The 21,477-nt window shown below is 48.3% G+C and overlaps 1 protein-coding gene across 5 annotated transcripts in view; it reads right to left on the bottom strand.

Moving 5' to 3' along the window:
- Positions 1–19,814, bottom strand: part of PAK6 (p21 (RAC1) activated kinase 6) — a 42,303-nt gene extending 22,489 nt beyond the window's left edge. Inside the window, exons 1-4 of one of the 5 annotated variants that reach the window (XM_054171623.1) lie at positions 19,757–19,814; positions 8,088–8,425; positions 7,560–7,758; positions 6,933–7,037 (exon numbers count right to left, since the gene is read on the bottom strand). The gene's annotated coding sequence lies outside the window, so the exon portion shown is untranslated. The other 4 variants (XM_054171626.1, XM_054171625.1, XM_054171624.1 and 1 more) reach the window with 4 other exon arrangements.
- Between the last annotated feature and the right edge of the window lie 1,663 nt (positions 19,815–21,477).

The following is a 21,477-nucleotide window of genomic DNA, read 5'->3' as shown; positions in this document are numbered from 1 at the left end:
CAGACATGTTAAAAAACACCACAATGTCATCAGCTCCAAACATAACACTCCCTGGGTACCCAGTGACATTTGCTGTCTCCAGCCAGCATCTATCTCTGATTAGAAAGACAGTGCTATAGCAGACAGGTGGCTTTAAAGGTAGGCTTCCTTAAGAGCAAAGGAAATCCAGGCACTAAAAATAGTGATTTTAAATCCAGTGGATTGCCACAATCTCTGTAGGTTTTGCATTTCCCCGCCTGTATTTAGCCGGTCTCCTCTCACTCTCTGCTCTCCATGCAGCAGCTATTGACTCGTATTCCCGAGACCCAGCTAAATAATGTTGAAGCAAAACACATTTCCATTCAGTAAGAAATTCATAACAACATTTTATGCAGATAACATTTTGCAAATCCAGCCAAACCTGTACTTAAACACAGACAGCATCTGTTTAATAGAATAACACAAATACCCTGATGCTGATTTTATAATAATCCACCAGACTTTCTATTCTTCCAGCCCCTGCTGACAACTGTGCTGCAAGAAATGTCACAAACAGAAATAAGAAAAGTCACTACCACCAGACAAAAGCAGTCGGAGATTGAAATTCTCTCAGCGATCCATTCCTGCTGCCTGGGAAACCACGTTAGGGGTTTGCAACTCCAGCTAGAGCGGCTCCTAGATGATACAGCTCCAAAAGCTGTCACATCTGCCACTGAGCAGGAGCAAAGAAATCCCACAGCCCGCAGATCCAGAGCAGGGGGAGGGCTCAGCTGGGAAGGAGGGGCAAGAAGAGAGAAGGGTCAGGCTCAGATGAGAGGAAGGGGTGGGAAGATTAAGGGTGGAAGAGAGAAAAGGGGAATGAGAGTTGAGAAAAGGGAGAGAGGCATGGCTGGGAGAGAGGCATGGCTGGGAGAGAGGCATGGCTGGGAGAGAGGCATGGCTGGGAGAGAGGCAACCTGAGGCTCAGATGAGAAGAAGGGGTGGGAAGATGAAAGAGAGAAATGGAGAAGGAGAGTTAGGAAAGGAGGAATGGCTGGGAGCCAAGGAGCAGGGCATTGAAAAGCATCAACCCCAGTGAGAAACTCAAAAATAAGTCAATAAGCATTCCGAGGAGCTGCTCGTGACAGCACAGGGGTTCAAAAGCTCAGACAAAGCAGCCAGTACACACTGACATTCCAGCTGGTTTGCCTCCCCCCCCCAGTCCCACCCCCATCTGTATTTGTGCCCTTGCTTGTGTTCCCTCGCACGTACAGTTGATGATAGCAGGAGAGCAGGGAGCGACTTCAGCCTCACTTGTGCAGTTTCCAGTTAAAAATAAGCTCTCCCTCCCCCGCTTCTTTGTCGCAGCAACTGAACTCACTCCTCAGCACTTCTGGCACTGCTGTCACAGGTCTGGAGGCAGATCACTACCTTCCTCCTGCCCCAGAGCACAGACAGCACTTGGTTCTGGGCTGGAGGAAGCAATTCCCAGCATTTCCCAGCTGACGCACCAAAACTGCTCTGGCCAGCTACAAGAGTAACACTGAAACTGTGCCAGGGGAGGTTTAGGTTGGAGATTAGCAACAATTTCTTTCTTGCAAGAGTGGTCAGGCATTGGAACAGGCTGCCCAGGGAGGTGGTGGAGTCACCATCCCTGGAGGTGTACAAAAAAAATATATAGATATGGCACTTAGGCACATGGCTTAATGGCCATGGTGGTGTGAGGTTGATGGTTGGACTTGGTGATCTTAGAGGTCTTTCCCAATCCAAACAATTCTATGATTCTGAGAGGAGAAAAACTCTTCCTGCAGGCCTGAGGAGATGTAGCACGCAGATTGAGTCTGGAGCAGGAATCATAGAACCATAGAAGTGTTGAGACCTTCAAGATCACTAAGTCAAACTGCAGATCTTGAGCAAAAAAATTGTTCCTAATATCCAACTTAAATCTCCTCTGGCACAATTTCAGTTCATTTCCTCTTGTTCTTTCACCTGATACCAGGGAGAAGAGACTGACTCCCATCTCACCATCTCCATCTCAGAAGATGAAGCAGATCCCAGAGAAGGCACTGATTTAAATGCAGGAGGCATTTGCATGCTCTGCTCTACAGGTCAGTCACCAAAGACAGCTCAAAGGCAGCACAAGTTAGAGGCCATTCCTGATGCGTGGTGCTTGCACACACATGTTCATGCACATGTCTGTGTGAACATGCACATGTAGTTCACAGGAACAGAATTCACTGTGTTCCCTACCTTCTAAAATCCTGATGTTTACCCTCCTGAGCTTGCTGACATAACTGTTATTTCTACCAAGCCATAAATGTTCATAGCACTTTGCAGGCAAAGCAGAATGACAGGCCACCTCCCCGAGGAGCTCACAAACCCAACTGTGAGTTCACACAGCTAGAAATGATAACAAAAGAGGAGCAAAACTGCCTGAAATCTGAACTAGGGTGGGAAAACACAGAGCCTTGGTATGAACGCGCAGAATCACAGAAAGCCAGGTTGGAAGAGACTTTGAGGATCATCTGGTCCAACCTTTCTAGCCAACAGTCTAGTTGAAGCTGTCTAATGTAGGTGAATCCACCACTTCCCTTGGGAGATGATTCCAATTGACTGTTCTCATGGGGCAAACTGATATCCTAGAGTCCAGCCAGAATCTCCCAAGAAGTAACCTGCACTCATTACCCCTGGTCTTTTCCATGGGACTTCTTGATAAAAGGTAGCCACCATTTATGCACTGGTCCATTGTAAGAAGTTCTCCCCTAAGCCTTCCCTTCTCAAGGCTGGACAAACCCAGTTCTCTCAGCCTTTCCTCATATGGCAGCTATTCCAGTCCTCTGATCATTCTGGTGGCCTTTCTCTGGCCACTTTTGATACCTTCCACATTTGTCTGCAATTGGGAGTTTTAGACATACTTGGTTAGGTGCTTATTACACACCAGATATTTTCTTGCTGTGCTATCACTTCCCCCATTTCAAACCCATTCCATCCACTGCTCTCTCTCCTCACCAGCCCCCAACAGCAGAGCTGTGTCAGAGTGAACCAGCAGCACAGCAAACTGATGTAATGCTCTAAATCCTGCCCAAACACACACGCACAAGTGCACAGATTAATATAACATTTGAAATGAGCTTAGGGAGAGACATATTTGTTCTATTGGTGGGTTTATTTTTGATAAATGGAAAAGGAACACAACTGCTGGATGGGGTTTTTGCTGTGCTTCCTGTAAGCAGGGTCTGAACGCTCCGGGTACTGGCTCTTCTCCCCCATTCCATTCCCTTGCTCATCAGTTAGAGCCTCCCTCAACCTGCTTGCCTGAAACCTGCCAGGCAATGAATGCCCCTGTGCTGAGCTTGTTTCAGAGGCTGCTCAGTGACACACTTACAGCCAAAACACATCTAAAACAGACCAAATCTATCCTGGGACATTATAAAAGCACTTTCAAAGAGAAGACCTCTTGAACTTTCTGAAGCCAGTACAGGCATGTCTCAAATGCTAATGACCTGATTTTCCCCCTTTGACTAAGAATTAAGTTTTCCATTCTTTACAGTCCCCTAGAAATCCCAGATGAAGTCACTGTCCCATTGTGCCAGTCTCTGAAGTCAGGTCCCACCCTCCAGAGGTTTCTCGTAAACAGAAGAAAGGGAAGGAAAAGGAATTATTATCCTCATTTGCAGACCAGACAGAAAAAAAATTACTAGCTCTGTTTCTTCCCATCTATGTCTGGAGTAGTAAAGCTAAAAGAGCTTCCAGCTATGTCTCCTGGCTGCTTTTTAACTTCACATTAAGTCCAGATCCAGGCCAAACACACCCTGGCCTCTATGGAGAAGAAACATGGGTGCACGGGGCTGGTGGGAGCCAAGACAAGCTCTAACCACACATTTGATCTTGAGACTAGCATGTAGGCTAGACACCATGACAGAAAACAGCTCTACAGACAGGAATCACACCCAAACCTCAGCTGCAACCCAGTGCCTCCCGTATGTGGTTGGTGAGAGCGTGACAGAGAGCAAATCCCACTGCAGCACCAAGAGAAGGCTGCACCGCAATGTGTCCTCTTCACCCAAAGCTAGCAGGATATATGCTGCAGGTCAGGAGCCACTGTAACAACTATGAACCTTCCCAAGAAGGCCAATGGCATCCTGAGCTGCATCAAAAGCAGTGTAAACAGCAGATCAGAGAAGTGATTCTGCCACTCTGCTCCGGTGAGACTTAACAAGGAGTACTGGCTATGGAGCCTCCAACACAAGAAGGACATGTACCTACTGGAGCAGGTCCAAAGGAGGCCAGGAGGATGATCAGAGGACTAGAGCACTCCTCCTACAAAGACAGGCTGAGAGAGTTGGGACTGTTCAGCCTGGAGAAAAAAGGGTCTGGGGAGACCTTAGAGCTACACTTTAACATCTGAAGAGGACCTACAGGAAGGCTGGGGAAGAACTGTTTAGAAAGGTTTGTGGTGCTAGGATGAGGGGCAATGGTTTGAAACTAGAGCAGGGTACAGTTAGGTTGAACATCAGGAGGAAGTTCTTCACAATGAGGATGGTGGGACACTGGAACAGGTTGCCAGACATTCAAGGTCAAACCTGCTGGGGCCCTGAGCAACTTGATCTGGTTGGAGATGTCCCTGCAGGGGAGCTGGACAAGATGATCTTTGAGGGTCCCTTCCAACCTGACACATTCTGTGCTTCCCCACTTTCTAAGCCTTTGGTGTGGCAGTGTCCTCTGCCCTGGATATCAAACCCACACAGCACTGCTTCTCTGACACCTGCATTGCACACCCCCACTTCACTGTTCCGTGTCCAAGGAGTAACTGTATTGTTCCCAGCAGGTTTCCCAGTGCTTTGCCATGAAGGATGAACCAGGGTTAAAACAAGTGGCTGCCTTTTGCTGCTGATCCAGAATACCAAAGGAGTTCAAGAGTGAGAGGAAGCCAGGCTGGATGAGGCCTTAAGCAACCAGTGAAAGGTGTCCCTGCCCATGGTAAGGGAGTTGGAACTAGATGAGCCTTAAGATCCCTTCCAACCCAAACCATTCTGTGATTCTATGATTCTGTGACACCAGGCAGGCTTCACTCTCCACTGCCTTGTGTGACAGATCCATTCAAAATGGCCATTAAAATATTATTGAGATTCTAATAAGGACATTTAAGGTTCTGCCTCCAAAAATTCCCATGAACAGCAACATCTTGCATACCAGACAAGAGGTTATGTAGGGACAAGTGCAAAGGGCCACATCTGGCACGCCAGGTCATATGATGTGTGGAGGAGCCAAAGCTCTCTGCTGCATCTGGGGAACACACCACTCCAGCAAAGCCCTTCAAGCACTGGGTGCCATGTCCTGTAGCTCTGCCCAAGCACTGTCACACCCTGTGCTCCCCATGCACGCTGGGTTATGAGAGGGAAACTGCAGCTCTGCTCAGCAAGCACAGCTGATGGCTTACAAAGCCCATCCCAGCAGAGACACTGGCAGTCACACACCTCCAGGATCACCACATCACCCGAGGCTCACAATCCTGCCACTGCTGCTAAGCCACCACAACTAATCCATGTCTCTCAGCACCACATCCAAGCAGCTTTTAAACACTTCCACCTCTCTGGCCAGCCTGTTCCAGTGCCTGCAAATCCTTTCTGGGAAGAAACTGTTCCTAACATCCAACCTGAACCTTCCTTGGCACAACTTGAGGCCATTTCCTCTTGTCCTGTCACTTGTTGCATGTGCGAAGAGACCAACCCCCACCTGGCTAAAACCTCCTTTCAGTGAGTTGTAGAAGGTAATGAGGTCTCCCCTCAGCCTCCTCCTCTGAAGACTAAGCAATCCCAGTTCCCTCGGGTGTTCCTCGTAGGACTTGTGTTCAAGGCTTTTCACCAGCTTGGTTGCTTTTCTTTGGACATGCTCCAAAGCTGGACTTGGTTCAGCATCTGCCTCAGTCTGGACTCTCAAGAAAACCTGCTGTGCAATGCACAATTCAGAACCCTGCAGTTGCTGTTGGCTAATCCCAGCTGTTTTAAGCAATTTGCACACAGAATTTAGCTCATCTCTCTGCTTGTGAATTTCCTCAAGCACATCAGAGAAGTAGGTTAGGAAGTGCTGTTTGGTTTTTTTTTTCCTTTCTCCCTGATTGCAGCAGGATGGTCAAACTCTTCCAGTACTTATGCTTGGGAATGAAAACCATTTTGTGACCAAACAAGGGTATTTTTCACTTTTGCAAACCCTGACAGCAGGGCCCAGGATAGTCTGTCCAAGGACACACATGCTCACACCCACGTAGGCAGACAGAAGCCTTGCACAGGGAAGAGTTTCCATCTGAAAGCACAGTTACTAACCCCAGCAAACTCTTTGCTGATAGCTCCTTCCAGTATGTGATCAGATACTGAAACCACCAGCACACAGGATATGCACTCCAAAGCAGTGTAAAATATTGAAATCCATCTACAGCTTCATCACAGAATCCAGAATGAGGCTTTTCAGTGGGACAAGCTTTGAGAGAGAGCCACACAGCAGTGTCCCTGTCCCCAGCAGCTGTGGAGGGGCTGAGTCAGGTTTTACCCAAGCACAAAGCTCAAGAGAGCAGAGGAAAACTCAGCAAAACGTAGAACAATCGAACTGTTGAGGTTGGAGGAGACCTTTGAGATCATCAGGTCTAACCACTCACCTGGAGCTCACAATCCCGCCTCTGCTACAAAGCCGTGTCCCTCAGCACCACATCCATGCAGCTTTTAAACTCCTCCAGGGATGGTAACTCCACCACCTCCCTGGGCAGCCTATTGCAGTGGCTGAGAACCCTTGCTGTGAAGAAATTCTTCCTAACATCCAACCTGAACCTCCCTTGGCACAACCTGAGGCCATTTCCTCTTGTCCAGACACTTGTGCATATGAGGAGAGCCCAACCCCCCTTCACTCCAACCTCCTTTCAGGGAGTTGTAAAGGATGATCTCACCTCCCTCCCCCAGCCTCACCTGAGCACTCCCACTCACCAGCCACAAACTTTGCTTCTGCTTTTGCTTTTTCAGTCCTCTGTCCCCAAGCACATCAAAGAGGCATCAGGGCTGCCCTCTGGAGCTGCACACGCTGGTTGCCACCTGGCCAATAGAATTAAGTAGAAATGCCCAATGGAATTTGAGGTTGTAACTTAACTCAGATGAGATCAGCCAGCCAGCACCTACTCACACCCCTGCACCAGTGAGTACTACAGCGTGGCTTGGGAAGGTGTGCTGGGAGGATCTGGGCAGGCACAGCAGCCAACAGGTCAGGAGCACAGCCACAGAGGGTTTGACTGATGAGTCAGTTAGACCTTCTAAGATATGGTGAGGGTCCTTGCAGAGACTTCAGAGGAGATATTGCTACATCTCCTGTAAAGGCAATGAGCATGCATGCTCCTGACATGCTGTCTGCTTTCTCAAGCATCACCCAGAGTCATTCTTAACCCCTTCTTTACCCCAGTGTTGCAAGAGCATCAGCCTGAAAGATTCAATAATACATTTTCCTCCCCACTCCCCATCTTCTGGAGCGTCCACAGGGGAGATCACTAGACCCCAGGCACCACAGACCCACACAACAGCCCACCTAAGAGACCCCAAAAAGCAAAAACCCCAAGATCTTACTGGTATTCCTGCTGCAGAAACGCTGGTAGAGGACAAGTCCAAGTGAAAGCAGAAAGAAGGGTCTGGAGGGAAACTCTCCCACTGTCATGCAGCAAAGCCGATTGGAGGACGGTGTTGCTGGGCTATAGGAGTAAAGATGAAGTAAACTCCTTCCCAAGGAAATCCAGCTCCTGGGGTTTCTTCCCTTTCAGAACCATCCCTTGGGGGGGGCGGGGAATAAAAATCATAAACCCACTATGACCCCCCAGACCATTTCACTCCCCCTTTGCCCTAGGCTGGCACTGCCGACAGTCCTGGGGCCATTCCCCACTGGCAGGGGCACTGCTTGTCTCTGCAGGGAAGGGGTTAAGCTGTGGCAGCAGAGCCAGTGGGAAACCAAGCTGAAGACGTTAGTTCAAAGTGACAAACCTAGTCCTCTGGAAAGAGAGGGAACAAACGGCACGGAACAGCGGCCATTAGGGTGCTGGAGTTACAACTTGAAAGCAGGAGAGTGAATGCTGAGCCCCAGATCTGCAGGAGGGAGCTTACCCCTGACTCCTCATTGCTCCGTCACCAGGGGTGAGGTGGGAATGGGAATGCTCCTCCGCCGCCGGAATCCGCTGACACACTGATCAACCCGAGAGGAAAAGCCAGCAGGAGGCAACGGGAGAGGAAAAAGGGGTGGAGGCAAGTCTGACATGTTTGTACAGTGCCTGGTTCACCCAAGCTGCCGAGTTTGATTTCAGGGTGTGGTAGCAGATGGGACACAGAAGCGCTCGGCGGCGTGGAGAAGCCTCAGATTCTTGTTCTACGGAAAACGACAGACACTGACAGCAGAGCCTCTTGGGACCCTCTTGTCTTCTCCTCACATTCTTCTTTTGAAGTGCCTAGAGAGGATGAGAGACAGAAAGAGCTCAGAGTCACTCCTGGGCACTCAGTTTTGTTGAGTCTTGAGCAAGAACCTCAGGGAGACCATAGAATTGCCTGGTTGGAAGAGACCTTAAGATCATCAAGTCCAGCCATAACCCAACATCTCCCTGGACACATCTGCTAGACCATGTCCCTAAGCTCCTCATCAGATCATCTCCCATTCCTTTTCTTTTTTGGTAGCTGCCCTCCCACCCCCAGCTCACTGCTGACTTATTAAAGCTCCAAGTTGCTGGTTAGCTCTTCTCTCCCTGCTCCACAGCCTCAGGGCATGGAGCTGCTGCAGCTTCTAACCAATCCTGACATCTCCACCTGCACCACCTGGCTGCAGAATTCAAGACCTGCCACCAATTCCTTGTCATTCCGGGCAGGAATGCTTTGATTCCTTGCTCTGTGTGGCTGGCTAGAGAAGAATTGCCCAATTGATTTGTATTGCAGATGAGCAGCACATGACCTGGTGCTGTGGCTGGGCGTGAGGCAGGGCTGCAAGGTCTGAAGTCAAGTTGTCACCCTGGAATCCTGTTGTGCTGCCTGTGCCATGCCTTGGGGTTTACTAACTACTGGAAACAGAGATTGCTACAAGTGACTTGTGTTCAACAGGACACCAGCTCCACCAGTAGTGCTGGTGGATGGGCAGGGGTGGAAAGGTGGCATCATTAGAGGACAATCTGGGGATTACAAGCTGGGAGAGGTCAAAGCTCATGTCAACAAACCCATCAGCTGCTCTTTCTCCACTGCAAGTACAGCGGATTCATAAGAACTGTAGAATCACAGAATTGCAAAGGCCTCTAACATCATGGAGTCCAACCCTAAAGCAAACACCACCGTGGCCAGTAGGCCGTGTCCCACAGTGCCATGGGCACACATTTCTTGAATGCCTCCATAGATGGTGACTAGACCACCCCCCTGGGCAACCTATTTGAATGCCTGAAATTCTTGGCATCTCCAAACCACTACCAATTCTGGCTTAACCCTAAGGCAGTTGTAGGTTCAAAGCACAGACATAAAAACTTTAGAAAACCAACCCCCACAATTTCATTATTATTTTTCAGGTTGATTTTCTTGAACTGCCCATAAAATCAAGAAAGAAATGATGTGCTGCAGTCATAGGCTGTCATCATTTCTGCTAGGAGTGGCTTGCCCAGCACTGGTGGACCAGTCCAGTGACCTTTTAGTCATGTTCCCACAGTCCCATTTTTTAGAGATCATCTACACCAACCTCCCTGCTATGGGCAGTGACACCTCTCAACAAGACTTGGTTGCAGAAGACCTCATTCAACTTGGCCTTAAGCACCTTCAGAGAGGAAGCACCCACAACCACTCTGGGCAGACTATTCCAGAGTCTCACCACCCTCGTACTGAAGAACCTCTTCCTAAGATCCAGTCTAAACCTATTCTCCCTCAGCTTAAAACCATTCCCCCTTGTCCTACTGCTAGACACCTTTATGAAAAGTCCTTCTGCAGCCTTCCTGCAGGTTTCCTTCACCTATTTGTGTACAACCAAAGTCACAGATCTAGTTGGAACAGAAATACGAAGAGGGAAGAGAACTGAGGTTCATCTAGAGAACATAAAGGAAACCCGGGCACTGGAACTGATGGTCTGAGGTTCCTAATCCTCACCTGCTAGCTGAGCTGTGGAACACTGCTTCCTGAAAGTGCAGTCACCATTTCTACATGACACTGCAGGTCCTTGCCTGCCAGAGCCTGCCAAAGAGACTAAGGTTTCCTGCCTCTCACCTCCCAGCAGCGTCCCTGGGGTATAGGAAATGAAGCTAGCCAGGTTCCTTTCTGTCTGGGGATCAGCTTTGCCTCCTCCCACAGGGCAGGCCCCATGCACAGATGCAATCAAAAAAGGGAGAGTTCATGGTAATAGCAGCAAATAACAAACTACAGTCAAGAAAAAGGAGCAGTATTCTCCAAAAGGCTGGAATTTGCAAGGTGGAACTTGCAACTCACTCCAAGAAGGACATTGAGTTTCTGGAGAGTGTCCAGAGAAGTGCAACAAAGCCGGTGAAGGGTCTGGAGAACAGGTCTGGTGAGGAATAGCTGAGGGAACTGGGATTGTTTAGTCTGGAGAAGAAGAGACTGAGGTAAGACCTCACTGCTCTCTAGAACTTCCTGAAAGGAGGTTGGGATGAGGTGAAGGTTGGTCTCTTCTCCCTAATATCAGGTGATAGAATGAAAGGAAATGGTCTGAAATTGTGCCAGGAAAGGTTTAGGTTGGCACTGAGGAACAATTTGTTTCCTGGTCAGGCATTGGAACAGGCTGCCCAGGCAGGTGGTGGAGTCACCATGCCGGGAGATGTTCAAGAAACATGCGGACTTGGCACTTGGGGACATGGTTTAATGGCTGTGGTGGATGGACCTGTTGGACTCCATATTCTTAGAAGGTCTTTTCCAACCCAAACAATTCTGAGTCTAAGGAAGGAGTGTGGTGGAGGATCAGAGAAGAGGAAACAGAGCATGGTCCTGCTAGGTGTGGAGGGCACGCCACGGTGAGTGCAACCCCTCATTGTCATCCGTTGCATCTCTGCTTTGCTGGTGGGCCAGTCAGTGAAGAGTCATCTGCACAATGACAGCTTTGGAAGCCTCACAAAGAAATGTCATTTATATTCTACAAGGAGTCACCCAGGCTTGGAAGTGGCTTCAGATTTGCATAACTATTCCATTTCCTGGGCTCACATGCTAAGGCAGCCTTCTAGAACAAGGCACAAGTTATAAATGAAGAGCCTGGTTTGACTTGTCAAGACACCAGAGTAGATGAAACCAACCCAAGCTTTGAGCTGGTGTGAACCTCAGCTGCCTGCAGCCTTAATGAGAAAATAGGACACTTTCCAGGCTCTATTCATGAGTTTGGTCCCTGCAGTCCTACACACTTTGAAGAAAAATTTTCCCAGGAAAAGTGATGCATCTCTAATTTTCCCCCTTAGCAGTTGTCCATTGATTAAACATCTTGCTGCTCCTTCTCTGCCCACTGCTCCCTTCCTACCAGGGGAATTGCACAAGAAGAGAGGAGAAATCGTGCTGCTCACACATTTATCCAAATACAGACACACCCCCAGCTCCTCCCATGGCTGCTGTACTCTCTCTGCTCAGTCAGGTCCTGGCTCTCCTGGCCATGGCCAGCTCTAGTAGCAATGAGGGCTGCAGGGCACATTGAAGAAATGCTTGCATGGCAGACTGCCTGCTTTATCTACACAAAGGCCAGTCCATATTCCACATCCCCTCTCCCTAGACACAAAGCCTAGCAAATTTCAGGTAAAAAGTGCTTATCTGGCCTCCTTTCTCACCCTGCCCATCCACCATGCACATCACTGCAGCAGGGGAGCACCAGCATCTCAGGTCCTGCTCTGGTGCTGCAACAGAATCATTGAATTGTTTGGGTTGGAAAAGACCTCTAACATCATCAAGTCCAACCATCAACCTAACACCACCCCAGCCACTAAACTATGTCCCTAGGTGCCATGGTCACACATTTCTTGAACGTGGACAGTGACTCCACCACCTCCCCAGGCAGCCTGTTCCAATGGCTGAGCACTATTTCAGCGAAGAAATGGTTCCCAATATCCAATCTAGGTTCCATTTAAACCCATTTCATCCCTCCTGAAGCAGAATTGGGTGATTAAAAACAAACAAATAAAAAACCCAAACAAACAAACCAAAACAAAACCAACAAACCACTTTTCAAGGTTTTACTTTGCCAACAGGCAAGACTGGGCACTTTTAACCTTGTACAAAAGTGTTAGAGACACCAAGACCAACTCTACCACATATGATGTCTCTCTTCTACCTCAATCTGGAGAAAACTGGCCACTTGTTTGGAGCTTGAGGGAACTGGGCAAGCTGTTGAGAAAAATTTGTCCTGCTTCAGCAGAGCTTCCAGAAGAAGCCTAATGCCTAACAGGGTCCCCAGGAAGGTTGTGGATGCCCCCTCCCTGGAGGTGTTCAAGGACAGGTTGGGTAGGGCCTTGAGCAACCAAGTCTAGGGGAAGGTGCCTCTGCCCATAGCAGGGGGGTTGGAACTAGATGATCTTTAGGGCCCCTTCCAACCCAAATCATTCTGTGATTAGGAAATCCCAGTAAGGACTATGGAAATTCCACCCATGGAGCTAAGCTGTGGCTCAGAGCTTGGCCGTGCTTCAGAACCACAACTTGGTTTTAGCAATGCACTGCTTGTCAAATTTTGCCCAGGCAGTTAAGAGGGCCAATGGCATCCTGGCCTGCATCAGGAACAGTGTGGCCAGCAGGAGCAGGGAGGTCATTCTGCCCCTGTACACTGCACTGGTTAGGCTGCACCTCGAGTACTGTGTCCAGTTCTGGGCCCCTCAGTTTAGGAAGGATGTTGACTTGCTGGAACGAGTCCAGAGAAGAGCAACAAAGTTGGTGAGGGGTTTGGAACATAAGCCCTATGAGGAGAGGCTGAGGGAGCTGGGGTTGCTTAGCCTGGAGAAGAGGAGACTCAGGGGTGACCTTATTACTCTCTACAACTACCTGAAGGGAGGTTGTAGACAGACGGATGTTGGTCTCTTCTCCCAGGCAACCAGTACCAGAACAAGAGGACACAGTCTCAGGCTGCACCAGGGGAGGTTCAGGCTAGATGTTAGGAAAAAGTTCTATACAGAAAGAGTGATTGCCCATTGGAATGGGCTGCCTGGGGAGGTGGTGGAGTCGCCGACACTGGAGGTTTTCAGGAGGAGACTTGATGGGGTGCTTGGTGCCATGGGTTAGTTGTTTGGGTGGTGTTGGATTGGTTGATGGGTTGGACGCGATGATCTTGAAGGTCTCTTCCAACCTGGTTTATTCTATGTATTCTATGTATTCTATGTATATGTAACTTCTAGCAGGGCTCCTCTGAGCTCTAGGATTTTCTAGGAGGCACAAACATACTTTCATCAAAGAAGAGTGGTCTCTTCTCTTTCTTGGCTCTTGAAATGCAGAGTAAACTGGCTAGGGAAGTGAAAAGAACAGACCAACAATTGGGACAAAGGGGGCACTAGGAGAAAGGCTGTGCTGCAAATTTACAAAGCATCAGCACCAACTGGTGGGAGGAAGCAGAAGATAGGAATCAAGTCTGGTAATCAAGAGCTGACATTAGCCAGGGCTGGAGATAAGGAGGCAGCAATCCAGAGGCAGTTTCACTCTAAATAAGTGCTTACAGCTCATCTACCTTCCCCCAAGGCTACTGCAGCAGCCAGAAAATGTCAGGAGAGCACTCTTTGGATTGCTGGCTCTAACGTTAGGGTTCTCCTCCTGCTTACTATGCATTGCTGACTTGATGGAGGTGGTGTCCTGGAGATCCCAGCATGACAAAGCCCTATCTGCATTCCCACTGCAGGAGCTTATTCAGCTGCATGTGAGTGTCTCCAAGGTTCACAGCCTAATCTAGTTTCCACTTTTTTGGCCCAGTTCAAAACAAACAAATCAAAACCCATCAAAGGTACCAGAGATGAAAAAGTGGAGATTGGCTTAGCAAGACATTGAAGCAGGCTGCCCATGAAGGTGGTGGGGTCACTGTCCCTGGAGGTGTTCAAGAAATGTGGAGGTGGCACTTGGGGACATGCTTTAATGGCCATGGTGGTGTTGGGTTGAAGGTTGGACTCAATGATCTTAGAAGTATTTTCCAACTCAGACAATTCTATAATTCTCTAAGTTCATTTCCTCTGCCACACGCTGGCAGATCAGGACACATCCAGATACTCAAACCTGGCAGTGTGGTGTGGTGAAGTCCCTTAACAGCAAACTCTGAATGACATGAGAGGAGAACATTTGTTCTGCTTCAGGCTTTCCTCAGCACTAGGGCAGAACAACAGCCAGGCTCACCTGGGCCAGACAACTCCAAAGGTGGACCAAAGCTTAGCTGTGGAGCAGAAGGACATGCCAGGCAGAGAGCACTTGGCTGCAGCAGTGAGAACTGAGAACACAGCAAGGCAAGAGAGCAGATTAAGCTTCAAGAAAGAAGAAATCAACATGGTCTTTTAAAAATCTTAACTCCCAGTCTGAAGAAATGTTGAAACTAAAGCTCAAGAGGATCACCTGAAAGCAGCACATACTGTGTTTTGCTGCTGGTGAAATTCCTGTGGCTTGGTAGACATTCCCTGCAGATAATATCAATGCAGCCTGGCTCCCAGCCATCTCACACCTCTTCCAGATCTTCTGCTTGCAGAAACTCACAGCCATGTTAGGTTCTACCAGAAATAACGTCATGCTCCCCCAGACAAGTTGGTGCCACCTTCTCCAAAAGGTCTATCTGCTGCCTCCCACAAAAAAAAACCCAACAAGATAATGGGTCCTGCAATGGCCACATGCCAGCAGCTCAGGGTAGCTCTTCTCTTCCACAGACTCCCCAGGTCACTTTGGGAAGGTCATTTTGCAGGCTGGTAAAATGGCTGTGACAATGCTTAACCTCCATGGAACAGAGGAAGCTTCATCTGCTGGTGTTCTCAAGTGTGCTGAGATCCTTAAAGATGCTATAGGCAAGCACAGTGGAATCCTTGGCTGACAGAGGAGGGATACAGGCTCTACAGCTTCTGCTCCAAATAAGTAGGTCAGTCAGCAGAAGCATTAACCAGAACGCAGACAGTTCCTGGTGGCTAAAATAGCGGCAGCAGAAACCTAACCCCATTTGTTGTCATTAGCCTCTACCTCTGGGTACATTCAAACCCAGCTCTTAGGAGCCTGAAATAATTTGAGGGCTGGAGCTCATGGCTCTAACAATCCAGCCACGTGGCTCTGAAGTGCAGGAGGCTCCTGGCACACTTGTGGCATGGTGGAGGCAGGGAACTGTCTTCACAGACCACAGCCATCATAGAATTGGTTGGGTTGAAAAAGAGCTCTATGATCATTGAGTCCAACCATCAACCTAACACCACCATGGCCACTAAACCATGTCCCCAAGTGCTGTGTCCACATGTTTCTTGAACACTTCCAGGGACGGTGACTCCACCATCAGCCTGGGCAGCCTGTTCCAATGCCTGACCACTCTGTCAGGAAAGAAATGGTTCCTAATCTCCAACCTAAACCTCCTCTGGCACAGCTTCATTGTGGAAAAATTCACAGTATCACAGTATCACAGTAACTAAGGTTGGAAGAGACCCCAAGGATCATCAAGTCCAACCTGTTCCAACAGACCTCACAACTAGATCATAGCACCAAGCGCCACGTCCAATCTCCCCTTGAACACCTCCAGGGACGGCGACTCCACCACCTCCCTGGGCAGCCCATTCCAATGACGAATGACTCGCTCAGTGAAGAACTTTTTCCTCACCTCGAGTCTAAACCTCCCCTGACACAACTTGAGACTGTGTCCCCTTGTTCTTCAGGCCGTTTCAGGAACAATGGGTTTAAGCTGGAACACAAAGTTCCATCTCAATGTGAGGGGAAACTTCTTTACAGTGAGGGTGATGGAGCACTGGAACAGGCTGCCCAGAGAGGTTGTGGAGTCTCCTTCTCTGGAGACTTTCAAAACCCAGCTGGATTAATTCCTGTGTGGCCTGCCCTAAGTGATCCTGCTCTGGCAGGGGTGTTGGACTAGATGATCTCTGGAGCTGACTTCCAACTCCTAACATTCTGTGATTCTATGATTCTTGGTGCATTTATGGACTCTCTTGGCTAGGGCCCAAAGCACTCATCAGAAAGTGTAACACACTGCTTAATTCTTCCAGAAGCCAATCATAAGGCTACTGTGAATGTTAATGAGCACTGAATCAAGACCCAGATGTTTTTTCAAGCCAAATTATCTTGATCTTGGTTATTTTAAGCTTTTTGTAGTGCCTTCTGGCCACTACACATATTAACCCCTCTCCTCCTGGTCCAGATTAAGGAAAGACATTTGTACTTTCCCTCCCCATTCAAACACAGCTCTTCAACTCTGCTGTAAAAAGACCTCCAGCTCCTGCTATGCCTTGACCAGGCCAGGCTGGAGAGTTGTGGGGAGAGGAACTCCATGAACTTCAAAAAGGATAAGTGGAGTCCTACACATGGGAAAGAATAACCCCCTGCAGCAGTACAGGTGAGGGGTGAGCTGCTGGGAAGTAGCTCCAAGGAGAAGGACCTGTGAGTCCTTTTCCACCAAACGCATTCTGTGATTCTATGACTGCCAAGTGAAGCACCAATGGTGGCTTCAGTGAGACAGCTCTGCCTTCTGAAATATCCTAAGGGCCCCAAGGAGCCTGTGCTCAAGCAGGTTTCGGCCCCTTTGACTTGAACCACGTTTGAACTTGGTAGCAGTGAAAAATCATCCCATCCTGTTACAACTCCTCTGAGCCATGGCACACAGGCCCCTTTCGTTATTACATGAGGGTAATTTTCTCTCCAACATTCCCCTGAGAGGAATTACTCATGTCCTGCTATTATTTATTTTACTACTAAGAGTCTAGGTTTTAGCAGCAGTTTTAATTAAATACCAATCCTCCTTCTCAATTAAGATCACCTTTATCTACTTGTGCTTGTCACTCTCCAGCAGCATCCCTTGCTTCCTTCTGTTTATCCCTCCCTCCACAGTTCTCTCAGGAGGTGCAAAAAGCCCCATCTCCCATTGAAAGCTCCATCTCCCACCAAATCTGTGGACCTGTTGGGGCAGGGCCAGAGGAGTCCATGGTAATGATGGAAGGGCTGGAACCCTTCTTCTGTGAGGACAGGCTGAGAGCGCTGGGGTTGTTCAGCCTAGAAAAGAGAAGGCTTCACTGAGACCTGGTGGCCTTTCAGTGCTTAAAGAGGCCAAGAAGAAAGCTGGGGACAGACTTGAGCAGGGCCTCTTGTGACAAGACAAGGGGTGATTATTTGAAACTAAAAGAGGAAGATTCAGACTGGAGAGAAAGATTTTTTTGCACTGAAGGTGGTGAGACCCTGACCCAGCTTGCCTAGAGGGATGGGAGATGCCCCATCCCTGGAACCATTCCAGGTCAGGTTGTCTGGGGCTCTGAGCAGTTTGCTCTAGTTGCAGATGTCCCTGCTGCCTGCTGAGGAATTGGACTAGAGGACCTTTAAAGGTGTCTTCCAAACTAAAGCATTCTGTGATTCTAGGTTGAGTCTGTCTTCTCCAAATACACTGCTGGAAGCTGCCAAGGCAGGTTTCCTTTGGGAGTTTGAAGTTCATTGTGTCCACACACCAAGCAAACACCTCTTTCAAAGTCTCTGCTGCCCCTGGATAATGAATCAGCTCATGCTAGATTATAGACTTCAGCACAAAGGATTCTTGGAAGCTGCCCTAGATATGTTTTAAGAGCTATTCATTCATGCTCCCTAAGTGTCAGAGGCAGAACTGATGACTCCTGCCTGTGAAACTGGTTCATACCAACTCCTCCTACATAGTGAACTCAAACTGCAGCAACAGCATGACCTGCTCCATCCCCTGGCACAGCCAGCTGCAGAGACAGCAGAGGGTTACACAGTGGCTGCTGGCACCAAACACCCCACTGGCCACCAAACCCTGCCTGGATCCTGGGCACAAATCCTGTTCTGCAGGCAACCTCACCAAACACTCTGCCTCCCCAGAGCACAACTTCCTCTGCACACACCACTCTGGTCCTCACCTTGCATAGGGAAGGGAAGGCAACAAGTCAGAGATATTTTGGATTTCACTTCTCACAGCCCTGAGGAGGATTCTTCCCCTCCTTCTCAGCTCTAGGTGCAAAAGGTTACTAACCAAAAAAAATTTCTTTGCTGAAAGAGTGGTCAGGCACTGGAACAGGCTGCCCAGGGAGGTAGTGGAGTCACCATCCCTGGAGATGTTCCTGAAGTGTGTGGATGTGGGGCTTCCAGATATTGTTTAGGGGTCGCGGTAGCTGGGTTACAGTTGGACTCAATGTTCTTGAAGATCTTTTCCAACCTTGGTGATTCTATGATCACCTGCTTACCTGTAAATATGTTTCTGCTGAAAAGCCCATTTTACTCATTTTCCAAGAGCAAAACATAACTGCATCCAAGCATCAGAACAATTGGGGTACAAAGAGCAAGTGCAGACTCACACCTATCCTCCTGCTCCTGCACTTCCAGGCTCAGCAAGTGCTTTCCATGATGGTTCCAGCACCTCTTCGACATTTATACTTCCATCAAGGACTATAATTTACACACCACAACCTAAGCATACAACCCACAGTCTGGTGGCTTCCTATCTAGGAGGAATTTCAGGTTTTGGTTTACACTTGGAAAGAGGGGTTGCAAAGGCTAGGAGATTTTTGAGACCTTACTCACCAGTTTTCTCCAGAGCCATCTCTACATCCATGGTAGTTTTTGCCTACTATAATTCACGCTTTTCAACCAAGTTGCCTGCAGCTGGGACAAAAAGCTCTCTCTTACTTTCTGGCCTCTCCACAAATATTTTTCAGTAGTGATTAACTGGTTGTTCAGGTGCAATTCAAATAGATGCTTTTAAAAGAGAACTATCTTATCCCCTTGCTCTTGTTTCCACAGCATTTCTTCAAACCAAGCCTATTAAAAACCTTCAAGTTCCCAAGGCAGGGACCTGTGTCATTTTTGCATCCTACAGAACAACAAATGCTTTATCAAGGTTTTAAAGCATGAAGCTAAATTAATAAGCCATAAGCTCAGGTCTATTTACTTCCATTCACTCACTGTTTCTACGACACCCATCATGCTATTTAAGGACAGTTTAGAAGCATAGTCCACAGCACTTATTCACCACTTGAACACAAGCAGGCAAAAGGCAGGGTTAAAAGCATTCCCCTCACCCCCCCACTTTTTTTCCTTTTGTGGCTTTAGACCTCTCAAAAATCAGTTCTTAGTGACTGATTTAAATTTCCAGCCTAAAAATGGGAGTGCCCAAGACCTCAGAGAATTATCCCATTTCTACAGCTTGGGAAAGCAAAACCCATTTTCGATGTCCTCTCAGTTTTAGCGCTGAGAATGCTGGACCCTGTTGCCCTATCTGCCTCTCAAAGCAGCAGTCTTACCTCAGGAAAAAAAAAAATAATCTCAGAGAAATACTTCTGGAGTGAATTCAGCCCCTTCTTCCTCCTGACTGCAGGTTGCTGCTTGTCTTAAACACGGGAAACATCCCTTGCTTCAGGCAGAAATTCTCCGCAATTTCATCTTCAAGCTTCTTCAGAAAGATCCTGGTTCAGTCAGCAAACAGACCCAGCTCACCAGCACTGCCCCACTGCCTGGGAGGGAATGCAGCAGTGCCACACACACCCCCTACTCCTGGCAAGCAGCAGAGGGTTTGGGAGAATCCACTGAAGGAGAAAGACCCTCACATCTGCAGGAGCCCACAATGATGAATTCCATCAAACCCCTGCAGTTAAACCTGAGGAGAGCTCACTGTAGACACTTACCCCTCTCAAGATCCTATGATGCAGTGAATCAAGGTTTTCTGGGACTTTTTTTTTTCCTGGTGGGCTGATGCTGTGAGCTCAGCAAAGAGGATGGGACTGTGCCTTGAGTGGCATTTAGCAGAAAAGGCAAGAGCAAGATGCTCATGAAGATTCAGGTATACAGACTATGCCTGCATATCCTCTCAGCTGAGCTTTGAAATCACAGAATGGCTAAGTTAGACTTCACTCCAGGGTGGGGAGGAAGATAACAGAGAGCACAAAGCCTCACACCTTGAGATTCTGTGATTAAAGCCTCCTGTGCCCTGCAGACCAGGAGCAGTGAGCACAGCATTCCTCCATCACTCAGGCAAAACAAAGTCTTCCTTAGCAAGCTGCTGAAGCACTGCCATGGCCCTTGCTGGATGGCAGAGCTCTGTAGGGTTGTGCTGATCTTGCACAACTTGCCTGCCTCTTGTGTCATGCAATTTCAAAAAATGCAAAATATAAAAATCAAGTGGAGGCTTCTGCAGGCTGGATCTCAGCTGCAGATCTCATGGCACCCTGTGGAAGGAAGGAGGTGAACTGCTCTAAGGCTTTAGACTTCACAGGGATGTAAATTGGGGCAGATTGCTGAAGCTGATTGAAGCAGCAACAGTTTACACTGGTTAAAGACTCTGAAGATGTAACCATTCTGCTCCTGCTCCTTCAATCCCAAATGAAACCCAGCAGAATCCAATTCTCTAATCAAGACAGCAAGTGAAATCACTTCCCCCAACTGCAGCTGGGTTGGAAATCAAGTCAAAACCAGCAGGGCTGCCAGTGAAGCAGCTGGGTATTTTCCATAGGTAGCCTGATAAAGAAGCCAGTTATTTACAGCTTCCTGGCATCTCAGTTTCATTATTTCCTGGATAACATTCAGACAGGAGAAGCACTTGCTTTTTTTCTTTTAAAGATAAAGGTGTGGTATCTGAGAGACAATTCATTTTTCTGTCTTGAGAAAGCAAGAAAAGAGAAGTTGGCTTTGGTTTCCTCACCTGGATCACCACAAGCACATTTTTGTGAACATTAGGTAACACGAAAGCCCTCCTGCTGATTCTTTCTCATCAGGGCCTGGGGAAAAACACAAGCTGTTGGGTGAAAGCTAAAAAACAAACAGAAAAGATGGGAGGGGGAGAGAGAAAATAACTCTGGAGTGAGTCAGTCAAGCTCCTCCTGCTTAGTCACCTGGAGCACTTCTCTCCAGACACACCAGAGATGGAGAATAAGATTCTTGCCTGCCTGCCTTCCACCCACCTCCTCCTCCTGACAAGGACATCAAGCAGGAGAGCTGGGAAGAGAATCAACACAGGTGCCAGCTTTCCAGAGGAACAGAGCTGACAGGAGCCCCTTGGCTCATGTTTCCCACCCCCTCCTGTCACCCCTTCACACTATTTCTCAATTAAATCATCTGGAATCAACCTGTTCGTTTGCTAGCTGAAGTTTCTCTGCTAGTGCCCTGCAGTTTGGACATGGTAAGGAGTTGCCATGGAGAAGAGGGTGATGTCATTGACACAAAAAGCTCTGAATTTACAAATACAACAGGAACAGAGCTATTTATAAAGGGCTGCTTTTCTCCCCCCCCCTCACTTTTTGCTGGGGTGGGTGGAGGGAAAGGCAGCAGTTCCATTCTTGACATTTCTGTCAACAAGTCTCAGAAAATGAATTTTCTTGTTAGAAAATATCCTGAGCCTGTGAAACTGCTG

Source organism: Dryobates pubescens, chromosome 22 (genome assembly GCF_014839835.1).
Source record: "Dryobates pubescens isolate bDryPub1 chromosome 22, bDryPub1.pri, whole genome shotgun sequence".
Taxonomy (NCBI): Eukaryota; Metazoa; Chordata; class Aves; order Piciformes; family Picidae; genus Dryobates; species Dryobates pubescens.
This window is presented reverse-complemented; position numbering and strand designations above follow the sequence as displayed.